The sequence below is a fragment of the Petromyzon marinus genome, chromosome 3 (genome assembly GCF_048934315.1).
Source record: "Petromyzon marinus isolate PM22_M1 ecotype Great Lakes invasive population chromosome 3, UKy_Petmar_22M1.pri1.0, whole genome shotgun sequence".
Classification (NCBI taxonomy): domain Eukaryota; kingdom Metazoa; phylum Chordata; class Hyperoartia; order Petromyzontiformes; family Petromyzontidae; genus Petromyzon; species Petromyzon marinus.
In genome coordinates, this window is record NC_133669.1 from 21,834,809 (window position 1) to 21,847,725 (window position 12,917).

Consider the following 12,917-nt stretch of genomic DNA (forward strand, 5'->3'; position numbering starts at 1 on the left):
TGCAAATCAAATCGCAATATCTGTCAGAAAAATCGCAATTACATATTTTCCCCAAATCGTTCAGCCCTACTCCTACCGTCTTTGCATATTGTTTGTTGTTGTATCTTTCTGACCCGTCCCTACTGGACATCTGAGAAAAATAGCTTCCTAGCTCATCGGACTTCTCCAGGATAAATACTGCTTCCGGCCTACTCTTCCACTCTGGCCGGATGCTTTGGGAAAAAAAAGCGAGTTGCACCCACAACTAACCCCACGACACGTGACCAGCCGATCCACTAACGGAGTTGCACCGGCGGCATCGACCGAGACAGCCAACGACTGTCCGGCCATGCAATTATTGAGTGAAGGCGGCAGCGACGAAGATGACGGCGACGACGAGATGAGTCCAATCCCAGAACCGGCAGCCCGGAGCTCTCGCTCTTCACTGCTTTTATTCACCTCGGCGCGGCTTGGCTCCGTCCTAGCCGCGCCTCCCTTCTCGAACCGACCAGAGGGTTCCAGGGGCCTCCCCACGAGGTCTACCGTGACCCTTGCCCCAGTTCCTCCGCCCTTCCGGCACACGCATGTATATGCTCAACGGCGTGTGCACTAAGCGTCCACCTGCAGTGACTGCTGCTGGACAGCAGTCGGCGCTGTGTCACTACACATGGTAATTACATGCTGGATGTAATTACCAGCGAAACGTCGTACTCAAACTGTAAATGTTGTGGATTCAATCTTCAACACACCGGTGAGCTAAAGTAGTGAACTATTTGTCTTTTGTCAACGTGACACTTTTTTGCTGATTGGCCGTGTCGGGTGGTGGAGGGTTACGACACATTTATAAATATCGCGATCTAACCCAAAAACCTTTATTATGGACATCCATACTGCTGGGTGGACAGGGGCAGAGGCGATTCAAGAAACCCGCACCACTGTTTCAACTGCTTCGCCAGGGGAATCTAACCGGTGACCTCGGAATTGCAAGTCCAGCAGGCTGACCGTTACACCACGGTAGCATCTGTGGCACGAAGACGTTGGTGAAAGAGATGTTCAAAATACATCACAACCTGGCAGGAAAGATTTTGTTATGATTAGAGATCGCACGCATTTCGTGCGCATAAAGGTTTCAACTTGGCATCGGAACGACTTTACATATTCTTGTGAATATATATACTTTGTCCAACATATACTTTACTGCCAAAGAACGCTTGTCGTAATTGTGGTTGATTTGCATGCCCCACGCAGAACAACGTTTCAAGGAGACGTGTCGGCAAAGTGCCAGTCCCGAGAGAGAGAGAGACTGAGAATAAAAAAAAACATATAAGCAGGATGTGCAGCGTAATGTGTGCGGACGAATTAGGCGATGATGGAGCGTGTTGGGCTCAAGCCCCTTACGACGCCACCACCAATCAGCGACGAGTCGTCAGAAACGTGGCCGGAACAAACGGACTCGGACACATTGCTGAAAGAGGCACACTGCTCTGATAACCCCATGAGGGTACATGGCAATTAAATTAGTCCTCCCAGGACATTAAATGCTTCAGACCCTTAACATGGTTTGGGATTTGCGGTTGTGAGGAATGAATACTGCACGCTCACGTCACAATACGCCCACACTCCGCATTTATTTTGTGTTCGCCGTGGAACCTCGCCGTCAAAAATGCGGGCAATAATTCACTATGTAACACGATTTTTGTTCCTGGGTAGTAAGTGTTATTTTCTAATTGCTTATGCCTCAAAAGTATAGAAAATGGCTATTATTCCCCACAAACTTTGCTTTTGTGACCAGGATTTTATGTGAAGGAATGGCACAAATACACACGTTCTCTCACTGAAAATAGGTCAATTAAACAAAATATCACTGTCCTGGTCACAAAAGCAAAGTTTGTGGGGAATAATAGCCATTTATTTTGTTATTTTTAAGGCATAAGCAATTCGAAATGACACTTATTACCCAGGAACAAAAATTTTTTTTTGTTACACAGTGTATAATCTTAACTCTCGAGGCGTTGGTTCGATAGCGTTAATGCCTGCAATGACAGAGTAAAACAGTCGTCTTTTGAAATTACGTCTTTCTGTGTTTAGAGGGCTACAAGATAAATAGTTATATAAATGCTGTTATTGTGATAGAACGCAGCTTTTGGTGATGGTGATGATTGTATATTTTTTTGGCTTGAATCCCAACAACGTGTTTTTCGCAAAATTCCCCGAGTTACCGTTGTGTCAGATGGGTTGGACTTTTCTGATCACTGCACTCATCCAATCTGCTATGCCCCCGCGTTTATTACACACGTTTGTTGCAAACCGTTACATTTTTTCCACCCAGTAACAAAAAGATCATGACAAATTCTGGCAATAAAACAGGTGTTAAGATGTTCAAACAGCAAATAAAAACCTTTTTGCGAGGAATCAAGTCTGCATTAACCACACACAGTACATGTGGTGAACACGCAAACAAACATTATCTGATAATATATGGCATTGTCTTTGAAACTGATTAGTCTACACCGGACAGCCTTCTTTATGGGTGACACCAGTGTCAGACCAGAGAACGCCAAAAGGTGAATAGCAAAAAAGTATGCACGTATAGCTCGGGGTGAGCAGCTATATCATGGGACCTTTATTTCAGTGTCAAAAAGGTCCCGTGAAACAAAACAAAAATTGGTGGCGTGTTCGGAGCACACCATGGCATAGGGGTACAAGAGCACAGATGATCAAAAGGGTGATGTGACGTGGTTGCAAAGTGGGGCGTGGAGGAGTGGCTGGTGGCGAAGAGGGGGGAGGGAGGAATGGAAGGGAGGGTAGCGGTGGTGGGTATGTGCTCGGCATCGGCGAACGCATACATGCGTCGGAAAACGCAATCATTTCATCACGACGAACGCGGCAGGCGGGCTGGGTAGGCGGGCAGGCGAGCCATAACCCAATGCCTCCCTTCCCCTGCGCCTCAGTGCTGGACCATTCCCAATTCATCCCCGCTGGGCATCTCATCATGCAAGCCAGCAGCCCTGCCGCACATAGGCAATCGCGGCATGTTGTAATCACCCCGTCACGCCAACACGCAGCAGCAGCAGCACAACAAAGCCGGGCTTTCACAACACCGTGGTAACACCGTATGTAATCGCGTTTACGCAGATAAGAGGGCCGATGCTTTCTGCGTTGTCACAAGGAGCATACGAATGTAAATGTTTCGCTGTGAAAATGAACAAGTCTTAGACGTGCATTATCTTTTAATCACCCCCCCCCCCTCTTTAGATGTCCCTTTCTGTATAATTGTTCAAAAGTTTGTAAAGGCTCGCACAGTACTTCGGCTGCGCACACTTGTAATTGTGTGTCCTTGTTCTGAACACAGCATGACGCGCATATGAAAGTGAATGGTCGAGTACATTAGTAAGCAATCATGTAGGCCGCTTAAATGTGAAATAAATTCATCATTTCATCGGGGGGTTTATTCAAGAATTCAATATGTTTAGAACAGCGTGATGTATTGCGCACCCATACATTTGTTATATATGGCTGTAATAACTAAACAAAAATATATTTTTTTCAAAAGTCTCAGTGTAACGGGGACATAAAAAAAAACTAATATGGCACGGCATTCTACAAAGTGAATATTAGCGAGAGAATCAAAAGTGCAATTTTGTGTAACATTTGAGTCGCGATAAAGGGCAAGAAACGATATGTTAAGTGCAAACGGATACCTTCTAATGCGGATGCCTTAGCAGAATGCATGGAGAGAAATGTAATAGCGGCTGCGTGTGCCTCTCAACTAAAGGTTCAGACGACCCACTGCTCTGGCAGCAGATCCGAGCAGAGACGAGACAGGAATGGTCCAATTAGGACCTCTCTCTGTCTCACCTCGATCAGCACAGCAGCAGCAGCAGGAGGAGGGTGGCAAACCGGAGTTGCAGTGTGGGCGTCAGAGCTGCTGTAAAAATCCACGCTCCATTCCATTCCTCAAGTCTGGTCTCACGCTGCGCTCACTGCCACTGCCAAAAAAAAAATACCCAGCCATTTACTGGCGGCGGCAAACTTACCTCATTAATAAACACAGAGCAGACAAGCTTGAAATAAAATGGTAATACCATTTTTTTGTTAAGCAAGCGGCAAGGCAACGTCGAGTGTTTGAGGTGAGCGATTTCAATGTTTGCACAGAAGTTCTGCTTTGCCGTCATGCAGTTTTGGCAAAAAGCGTTGCTCTTTTAACCCAGAGAGCATCCCCAAGCATCAGATAAAAGGCAAACTTGTAAACATCAAAAGAGGGCGTCAACTCTCAGCATCAACACAGCTGCTCCTGCCTGCAGATAACACCAACACTTACCAATTATATGCGGATGTTTTATCCCGCCGCGTCGTCTCACACATCAATTAAAGGCAGATTCGTGCAAGTTGTACGACACGCAATTTTGCGAGCATCGTGCATGGATACGTACCTACACACGCGCGGTAGCGAGATATGAATTACCTCGCCTGGTATACAGGAGAGCGTGGGTTCGATCCCAACTCTGGCGCCTGTTGCATATTTGGAGTTTGCATGTTTCACCCGAGGTCGCGTGGATTTTTTTTTCTCCGGGTCCCTCGGTTTTTCCCCTCCACATTTAGAAACACGCATTTCGATTATAATTTGGTTGCTTTACATATCTACGTGATGATGATAAGCCACTTCGTTGAGCGATCACCTGTGGCCAGGTTGCTTCTGCAAAAAGAGGAAATACAGCTCAGTGGGACTTACTTGGTAAAATAAAACGTTTTTAAATAGTTTATATAAACTGTGTTCCAAACGTGAAAAAAAACTCCGATCTTTTTTTTTTTGGAGGAATCCGATGAGCTATAAAGATATTTTTTCACAAATGTCCAATAGGGGCACGGGGTCAGAACGTCACAAATCAAGAAGCAATACAAAAAATACGATAGGAGTGCAAAGTATAGGAAAGTCACTTGAAATAAATACAAATAAAAACTAAACTTTTTATCTTACCAGGTAAAGCCAACTGAACTATTCACCAATTTTTCAGCAGCGATCTGGCCACAAAGTGATAGCTCAACGAAGTGGCCTATCATGTGGCAATGTACACCAGCAAAAATCATCTTAAACGAGAAATGTCATGAATTAGAACTGACTGCACGTGCATCATATTTCACGTGAATGTGACGAATTCAACCATCGGAATTATGCATAAAAACCGAATATATATTTAAATGCTTTTGGCATTATACAAACATGCATAACTGAACAAATAAACATGTATGTTACACTGGGAGGGACTTACTGTCGTTTAGATATGTATTATGCCCTTTCAAGTTTATACATCTGAATGTGTTGATTGAACAACACACAAAAGTGTGCTACTCTCAAAAAGCAGGTGGGCATGACCTCCATTGCACGATATGCGTGTCATGTGAGGCCACATTGCATGCGCAATGCTCTCAGACTTTCAAATGCGCTTCTGCGGCCGTCTGGAACGCTCGTCCTTCCGGTATTAGAAAGCCACTAGATCCATGCACTTTTAAATCTGGATTGAAAACCGATTTCTTTAGAACTGCTTCTTGTGTTTAGTTTGCTGTCCTTCCCCCGCATTTCCGATGAGCACGGTTGGCTATGTGCGGTGCGAAAGAAGTTCAAAATACATGGATACAGCTTTGTCTAAGCAACGGAATCCACACAGCTGAACGTGTAGTCCAGTGTTCTTCACTCACTGATGTTTAGAGGGGGGCCACTTCCGCCGATAAGACAACAGTGTGATTGCCGCCACACAGTTGAAACCATTGGGTTTGACAGCACGCCGTTTGGAGTGTTTTAAAATTTGTGTTTTGTCGGGGGCCGCACGTCAGGGACCGCACTAAAGGCCACCAGGGGCCGCCAGTGGCCCACGGGCCTTGAAATGAACAACACTGGGGTAGTCGTATTATTATCATCATTCTTGTTTAGGTCACCGACCCAGACGAGCTTGTGACTTAACAACACTGAGATAATTGTAGTAACAATGTGGTGGTCACGTGACATGATGTGATATGAAAGCTATTAATTTCCAGCCTCCACGCATCCCCCTGTTGCGATGGATTTTCTCATCATTTGGATTATCTGAATGCTCCCCTTGTTCGTCGAATATATTTCCAAAGGGCTCAATCTCCACCTGATTACAATGCATTAGCAAAACGTATTCTTGATACGCCAATAGATCAACCAAACAAAATCTGAAAACCAAAGCAAAGACATACTGAGCTATTTACCGAATAAATGGACAATCGTAAATACAAATTCAAAATTAGACTGCGGACAAATTTTATATCTGACAATGGAGTACGCCTTGGGTACACAACGGCTTGGCCTTTTTGTGTGAGAGAAATCACGTGGCCCTTTAATATGCTTTACAGCAGGTGTCATGCTTAGGTAATGACCCATAGAGTTACCAGGGGTGTAATTTCGAAATTCAAAGCCATATAAACAGTATACTCTTTGGTTTAGATAGAAAAATAACTAGTAGATCACGACGTTTCGATAGCAACACAAGCCATCGTCTTCAGGTGAAACAATACAGCAGGCGGACTGTGGAGGCAGGAGAAAATGTTGCGGGAGAGCTCCTGTAACCCGACGTTATAGACGTTTGTGGTGGGTGCAACCCAAGGGTGAGTGGGCGGGACTAGGGATGGATTTTGCAAGTATATGTCGAGAGGGTGGAGGTGACCTCCTCTAATCCGAGGGGAGGAGGGAGGGAAGGGAGGGGAGGGGGGAGGGGCTGCCGTAACGGGCGAGAGGGTGGGGACGAAATTTACAGAGGGAACAAGGTGATAGAGAGAAAACATAAAAAAATATATGAAACTTAGCAAACTTAGAAATGTAATGCAACTCAGAGAGTCGGCCAACACAACAGTCAACACTATACCTGGTTGATCAACGTCCTTTCAAAGATTCCTAAATTTTGCATCCATCTCGGCTGAAGTCATGTCAGAGTTGTGTAGAAATCCTCCCCGTAGAGGCGGTTTGATTCCATATAAACAGCTTTGCTATAAATTGTAAATCACAAAAGCCTTAGATCTTCACCATGCACATACAATATCCTAACCATGCCTGACACTAACACAAGCAGCCAAAACACCGTACACACATACTTTTTTAACATTGCACTTGTGCTGCAGAACACAACTGCACCCACCCCCCACCCCTTGTTAAGCTTGCACTTTAGGTACAGGTTGCAAATGGTAAGAACGTTCGATTAGCAATTGGTAAGCACCTCCGATAAGTAGGGTTGGCCACATATGGTGCAAAAGTTCAACATACATACAACAGCATAGTTACAGACGGTGCCACACAGGAGACGGTGGCGTATTTTGCAATTGTTCCCGCAACTATTTTGAAGCTGAGCTGGCCTGGTCTGTGAAGCAGACAGGTGAAGCTCAGCCATAATTCCAACAAGCGCCCTTAATACCAGACTGACCTGGCTTGGGTCCTCCGCGCCAGCTCTCGTAAGCGGGCCCTGCACCAGAGCCACCCACAAGAAACGGCGGTGAAGTCTGCAAAGGTCAAACACGGAAGAGTGATGCATCCTGTGACAATGGAAACATTATAGATTTTAGCTTTGGACAGCATCGCCCACCCCAAGCGTGCATTAAATGTTATTTAAAAAATATATATTGTTACCTTCCCTTCAGCCGCAGAGGTGGGGGGGGGGGGGGGGGGGTGAATGAGAAGGAGTCAAGTCTTCGGAGCCACGTGACCATGCAGCGTTGGGACAATAAATGTGCCGTGCTGTGCCCATACCAAGTACTGTACAGCCCAGCACGGCCCAGGTTTGATTTCCAATGGCCATGTAAAGACAACATTCCAAACCTGCTCGTAGCCCAGGGCTGGGTACTAAAGCACCACAAGAGTACACACGCGCACGTTTTAGGTTCCGTTAACTTAAGGAATGGCCGCGGCCAACAACGATTGCACCCGCACCGCTTGCAAGCGATGTGTGTAATGAGAAATTGAAAGTGATCCTTTCGGATTGCAGCAAAGTGCACTCTGTGGGGTCCACGGCAAACTGCCGTGGCACAGTGGTTTGATTCTCAGCCTTGGCAAACATGAGTTGAGGAGTGAAATCTGAACAGATCCTGTTCAGCCCTCTTCACCAACCCGCACCGACCAGCGTGACGGGTGAGGGACCTTAATCGAGCAAACAGACTGACAACTCTCAGAAATGTACAGTGAGGGAAAACAGTATTTGATCCCCTGCTGATTTTGAACGTTTGCCAACTGACAAAGAAATGATCAGTCTATAATTTTAATGGTAGGTTTATTTGAACAGTGGGAGACAGAATAGCAACAAAAACATCCAGAAAAACGCATGTCAAAAATGTTATAAATTGATTTGCATTTTAATTAGGGAAATAAGTATTTGACCCCTCTGCAAAACATGACTTAGTACTTGATGGCAAAACCCTTGTTGGCAATTACAGAGGTCAGACGTTTCTTATTTCCCCTCATTAAAATACAAATCAATTTATAACATTTTTGACATGCGTTTTTCTGGATTTTTGTTGTTGTTATTCTGTCTCTCACTGTTCAAATAAGCCTACCATTAAAATCATAGACTGATAATTTCTTTGTCAGTGGGCAAACGTACAAAATCAGCAGGGGATCAAATATTGTTTTCCCTCACTGTATGATGACGAACCACCACTCCTCTGTTTTCCAGATACACACTCGACAACAATAGCCTCAATTCACCAGAAAGTGCCAGTGACCGCAGCTCCATTCACAGGTTCAGTTCGGCCAACGCAAGTTGGTGAAAGCTCCGTGACAGAAATAATGCGTTCCAGGAAGGCGAGACTGGTAATTACGCCAAAACAGCTCCCCACAGTTCTCAGTTGCTATCTTTGAACTGCCTGATGTTCTGCTCAGGGCCGTGAGCGTTGCTGCTCCTACCGGTTACAGAAGGGCAGACAACACCAGCTGCTTATCATCATTCACGCGCTTTCTCGATAGATGCCGGGTCCTGACACCCCACTGGTGGTGGCCATGCACAAATCCACTTCATCCAAAGCCCTCTTACATCACATGAATCCAGCTCACCTCTTGCCCACGTGCACACGTATGATCCCCTCTCCGCGGGCAAGCTAAACCTGCAAGGTGCGTGTGGAAGCGACCGAAACACTCTGGGTAAAAGGATTTACGTGGCAATCATGAATATGACATCAATTCTTAAGCTCGTGATACATCGAATTGCAATGTGGATGTAGACTCAATGCGTTTAGATATGTGTTATGCAACAGCTTCGCGTGCCCATTCAGGCCACGAGAAGCAGTTGCATTCACCATGACCGTAAACAAAACAAAAAAAAGCAGAATCTGTCCTGGAATCTAAATCGTGACTGAATCGCAAAAAAAATGTCTTGAAGCACGGAAGAGGTAGGGTCATTACCCCCTTCCTCCCGACCACCACCACCTTGCTACACACACAAGGACGCAGACTCACTCACATAGGGGGTGTACAAATACACGAGTTGCAAGAGACGCTTGCTCTGAAGTCAAGAGTGTAACTCCCCGTTGCGATGCATTTTAGCGGAGTGTTACAAGCAAGGGGCACAGTGGGATGGCTTTCCGCGGTGCTCCCTGTCAGGCATGCAAAACGTTACGTTCGCTCCGCCTGCCTATGTGAGGGATAAGTACGAGTTTCCTGGTTACTCACATCCCAAGATCATCCCATTCAATGCAACCGCTCGCCCCCTTGCACGCACACCCACAGACTGCAATGTGTTAGCCCACGTGCTCCAACCCCTGAGGGAGGGAGGAAGAGTGGGCAGAGGGGGGAACCTTCCACTGAATCCTGTTTGCAATCATCCTGGGTCTGGATGAGGATCCAGCATAGCGAAACGTGACAAACTGGGCAGATTTACTGCTTTTGGCGATAGAACTGCAACGGTGCAGTCTCTAATGAAGATGCAATACCAAAGTGCAATGATCCGCAGACGCAATAGTGGAGTGGAATTGAATTTCGGGAAAATGGATCTGAAAAATACTTTCCTACTGAATAGAGGCAACAATAAAAAAAAACCCACACCGGCATTGTTCAAAACGCGAGAAAACAAGCACATTACTGCACCTCTTAAAACAAAATAACTTTCAATGTGTTACCGGCAGCTCAGGTCAGCTTAGGACATGCTCTTTCTTCACCAAGTGCCCTCGCGTTAAAAAAAAGAAAAAAGTCCAGTAGACATTGTAAGCGTGCCAGGAGATGGGGAATTGCTCTTTTCAGCAGTTGTCAGTTCATTAATGCAAACCACCGGCGGGCCACGGCGTGGAATTGGCCGCCCGTTTTGATTTTGATGGGATCGGGTGGCCTAGATGGTGTACGTCATCGGCAAGAGTGTTGCGGAGACCCGAGTCGCACAAGAGTAGCGCCCCCCCCCCCTACCCCCCCCCCCCCCTCTGGCAAGCGGGCAAATCAGACAGGACAAGCAAAAGCGGTGCGATTGGCCACGCAGCTGTTGCCTTTTGTACTTTCTCACGGCAGGACAGGACACCAGTTGGGGGAGGTGGGGACTTAAGGAGCGGCAACAACCGAAGGTGCTGCTGGTCCTGGGAGGGGTGGGGGGGGGCAGTGCCGGATTAAGCTAGTGCGGGGCCTGTAGCATATGATAAAAAGGGGCCCTAAATAAAAAAGAAACGTAAATATTAAAACACACACGTGTTTTACTTGCATTGTCAAGTGATTGTATTTTTTCATTTGATACACAGCCAGATAATACGACACATCGCTCACCTTAAACACCCAGTCGTTCATAAAGGTTGAAGGCAGTATAGTACTATAGTAGCAGAGCAAGTGCAGACTCACTGCACCGTAATTGATAGCTTGAAAGCATTTAGCGCGGGGCCCTTGAAAGTGCGGGGCCCGTAGCTACTACAGATGTAGCTACTTTTGCTACCAGGATAATTCGGCACGTGGTGTGTCAGGCAAAGGGGCCCAGGTCAAGCGGCGATTAAATGAAAGTCGTCAGGCGGGGACAACGGGAGGCAATGTGGGAGAGCAATCACGAGCCGCGCGCGCTCGACGCGTGGATATCGACGTGCAACTTAATGTTGCTTAAAAGTGTACGGCTCAAAAGGAAAAATTGCGTGTGGTGGTGGTGTTGACGTTGACGTTGTCGCAACAAACTATAACTTTGTTTTTATTATTGATTTTTATGCAGAGCGCCGAGCCATCCACGGAGCGATATCGAGACGGCGTCAAAATACTGGAGGAATCAGCAATTACGTTGTTAAAAAAAAGAGGCGGTTGTGTGGGGGGGGGGGGGGGGGTGGGGCGGGGGGGGGACCGGCTAGCTAACGCGTACATATTGAGCTTAACGCTTGACAAATTTGAGCCATTAGCGCGGGCCATATCAACAGCGCGCGCGGCTCCTGTCTCCCGACGCTTGCATCTGCGTGAAGCCAAACGGGGCAAGGCTGGAAACGAGGGCGCGTTGTGGTGGGGGGGGGGGTGGAAGTCAAACAATCAAGGTTATCTCTCACACCCGTGTGTCACGTAGAGGGCATTTTAATTTCCAGCGAGAAATAGAGATGATGACCATGATGATGATGATGGAAGCAGAAAAGTTAATAAAAAAGGTTGGCGAAGGGCACGGTATTCTTTTGACCTTTTCTAGCCATATAGAGATTCCCCCCCCCCAAATATGTGGCAACATCAGGGGCCAAGGGGGTGGGGACAAAGCCAACAACGTCGATTTTGTGACCGCAATCGCGCGCGTGTGTAAATCGCCTGGGTTTGATCTCCCACGAAGCTCATGGTCCACCCTAAATCGCATCCGAAACCGTGACAAATGCCGATATCTGACGAGCAAATGGAAAATTAAAAACTCTCTCCAGTGTGCGGCTGTGGTCATCCAGAACAGACCGTACAACGTATAGCGACGCAATGCCCCGATCCACAAATACGACATCACAGCGATGATACACACCGCTGCTCCTGACGCGGTTATCTGGTTTGACCAGCTGAATGTGAAATTGCAATTGTTGCTCTGCATCAACATCAGCTGTACGAAAGAAGAATAAGTGTGTGTTGAACTTCTTTCGCACCGTACGTCCGCCAACCGTGCTAATCGGAGGCGCCGTAGTGTGTGTGTGTGTGTTTTACAAGCGGCAACAACATCAAACGCTGTGCATACACTGATTAACGCTATAACCGGTCACTTTTTATGCTCTACGTGATGTATTACTGTGCAGATTTGCAATGTGCAGTGTACCTAGCTAATGTGCACTGCTTTGGGTGAACCAACATATTTTTTTGGTAAATTAAATGAAAAAAATATACTGACAGGTGTGAAAGAGAGATTTGTGAGATATAGCTTTCAATCTTGATTTGAAGCTTTCGTGACTGCAGAAATCCAGACATCCGCATTTGAAACGAAACGACATGTCTCGGACCGTGGTCGCGAACACAAGGCAGATTTGAAACACATGGCAGAACCAATTCCTCTGCCGTGGCTGATCACTGCTTGAACAGCGGTGGGCTCACACGACATTGTTTTTTTTCCGAGACCAAGGTACTCTGCAAACCTTCGGGCTACCATCAAAGATCTGTTCATGAAGTCATCCAGATATATAAACACAGACATAACTTCAACCGAGAAGATGGGTGCAAATTGAGCAATTATTGGAAGGACGTTATTAACCAGGTAAAGCCTTAACTGGTTTTGATTTAAAGCTTTCGTGACTGCAGTAATTCATATTCTTAGTTTTTTCGGTAAAGTCACGTTATATTTATTTTGTTATTTTGTTGTTTCTCTTCAACGTGACTTCACCTTAACTGGTTGTTGATGTTTCCATCCTACCTGTCATTGTCAGCAGTTTTTTTTTCCAACGCTCTGAGTTATCTTCTTGGTTCTTTCGGTAAAGTCACGTAGAATGGAAATAAAATAATAAAACTAAACGTAATAAAATTAAAATAAAATTCCCAC

At 46.2% G+C, this 12,917-nt stretch overlaps 1 long non-coding RNA gene across 1 annotated transcript; it reads right to left on the minus strand.

Moving 5' to 3' along the window:
* Nucleotides 1–837: 837 nt before the first annotated feature.
* On the minus strand, nt 838–6,549 carry LOC142905729 (uncharacterized). The gene is made up of 2 exons (XR_012929749.1): nt 4,413–6,549; nt 838–3,968 (listed from the first exon to the last, which is right to left on the minus strand). It is a non-coding gene; the product is annotated as an uncharacterized LOC142905729 (long non-coding RNA).
* Between the last annotated feature and the right edge of the window lie 6,368 nt (nt 6,550–12,917).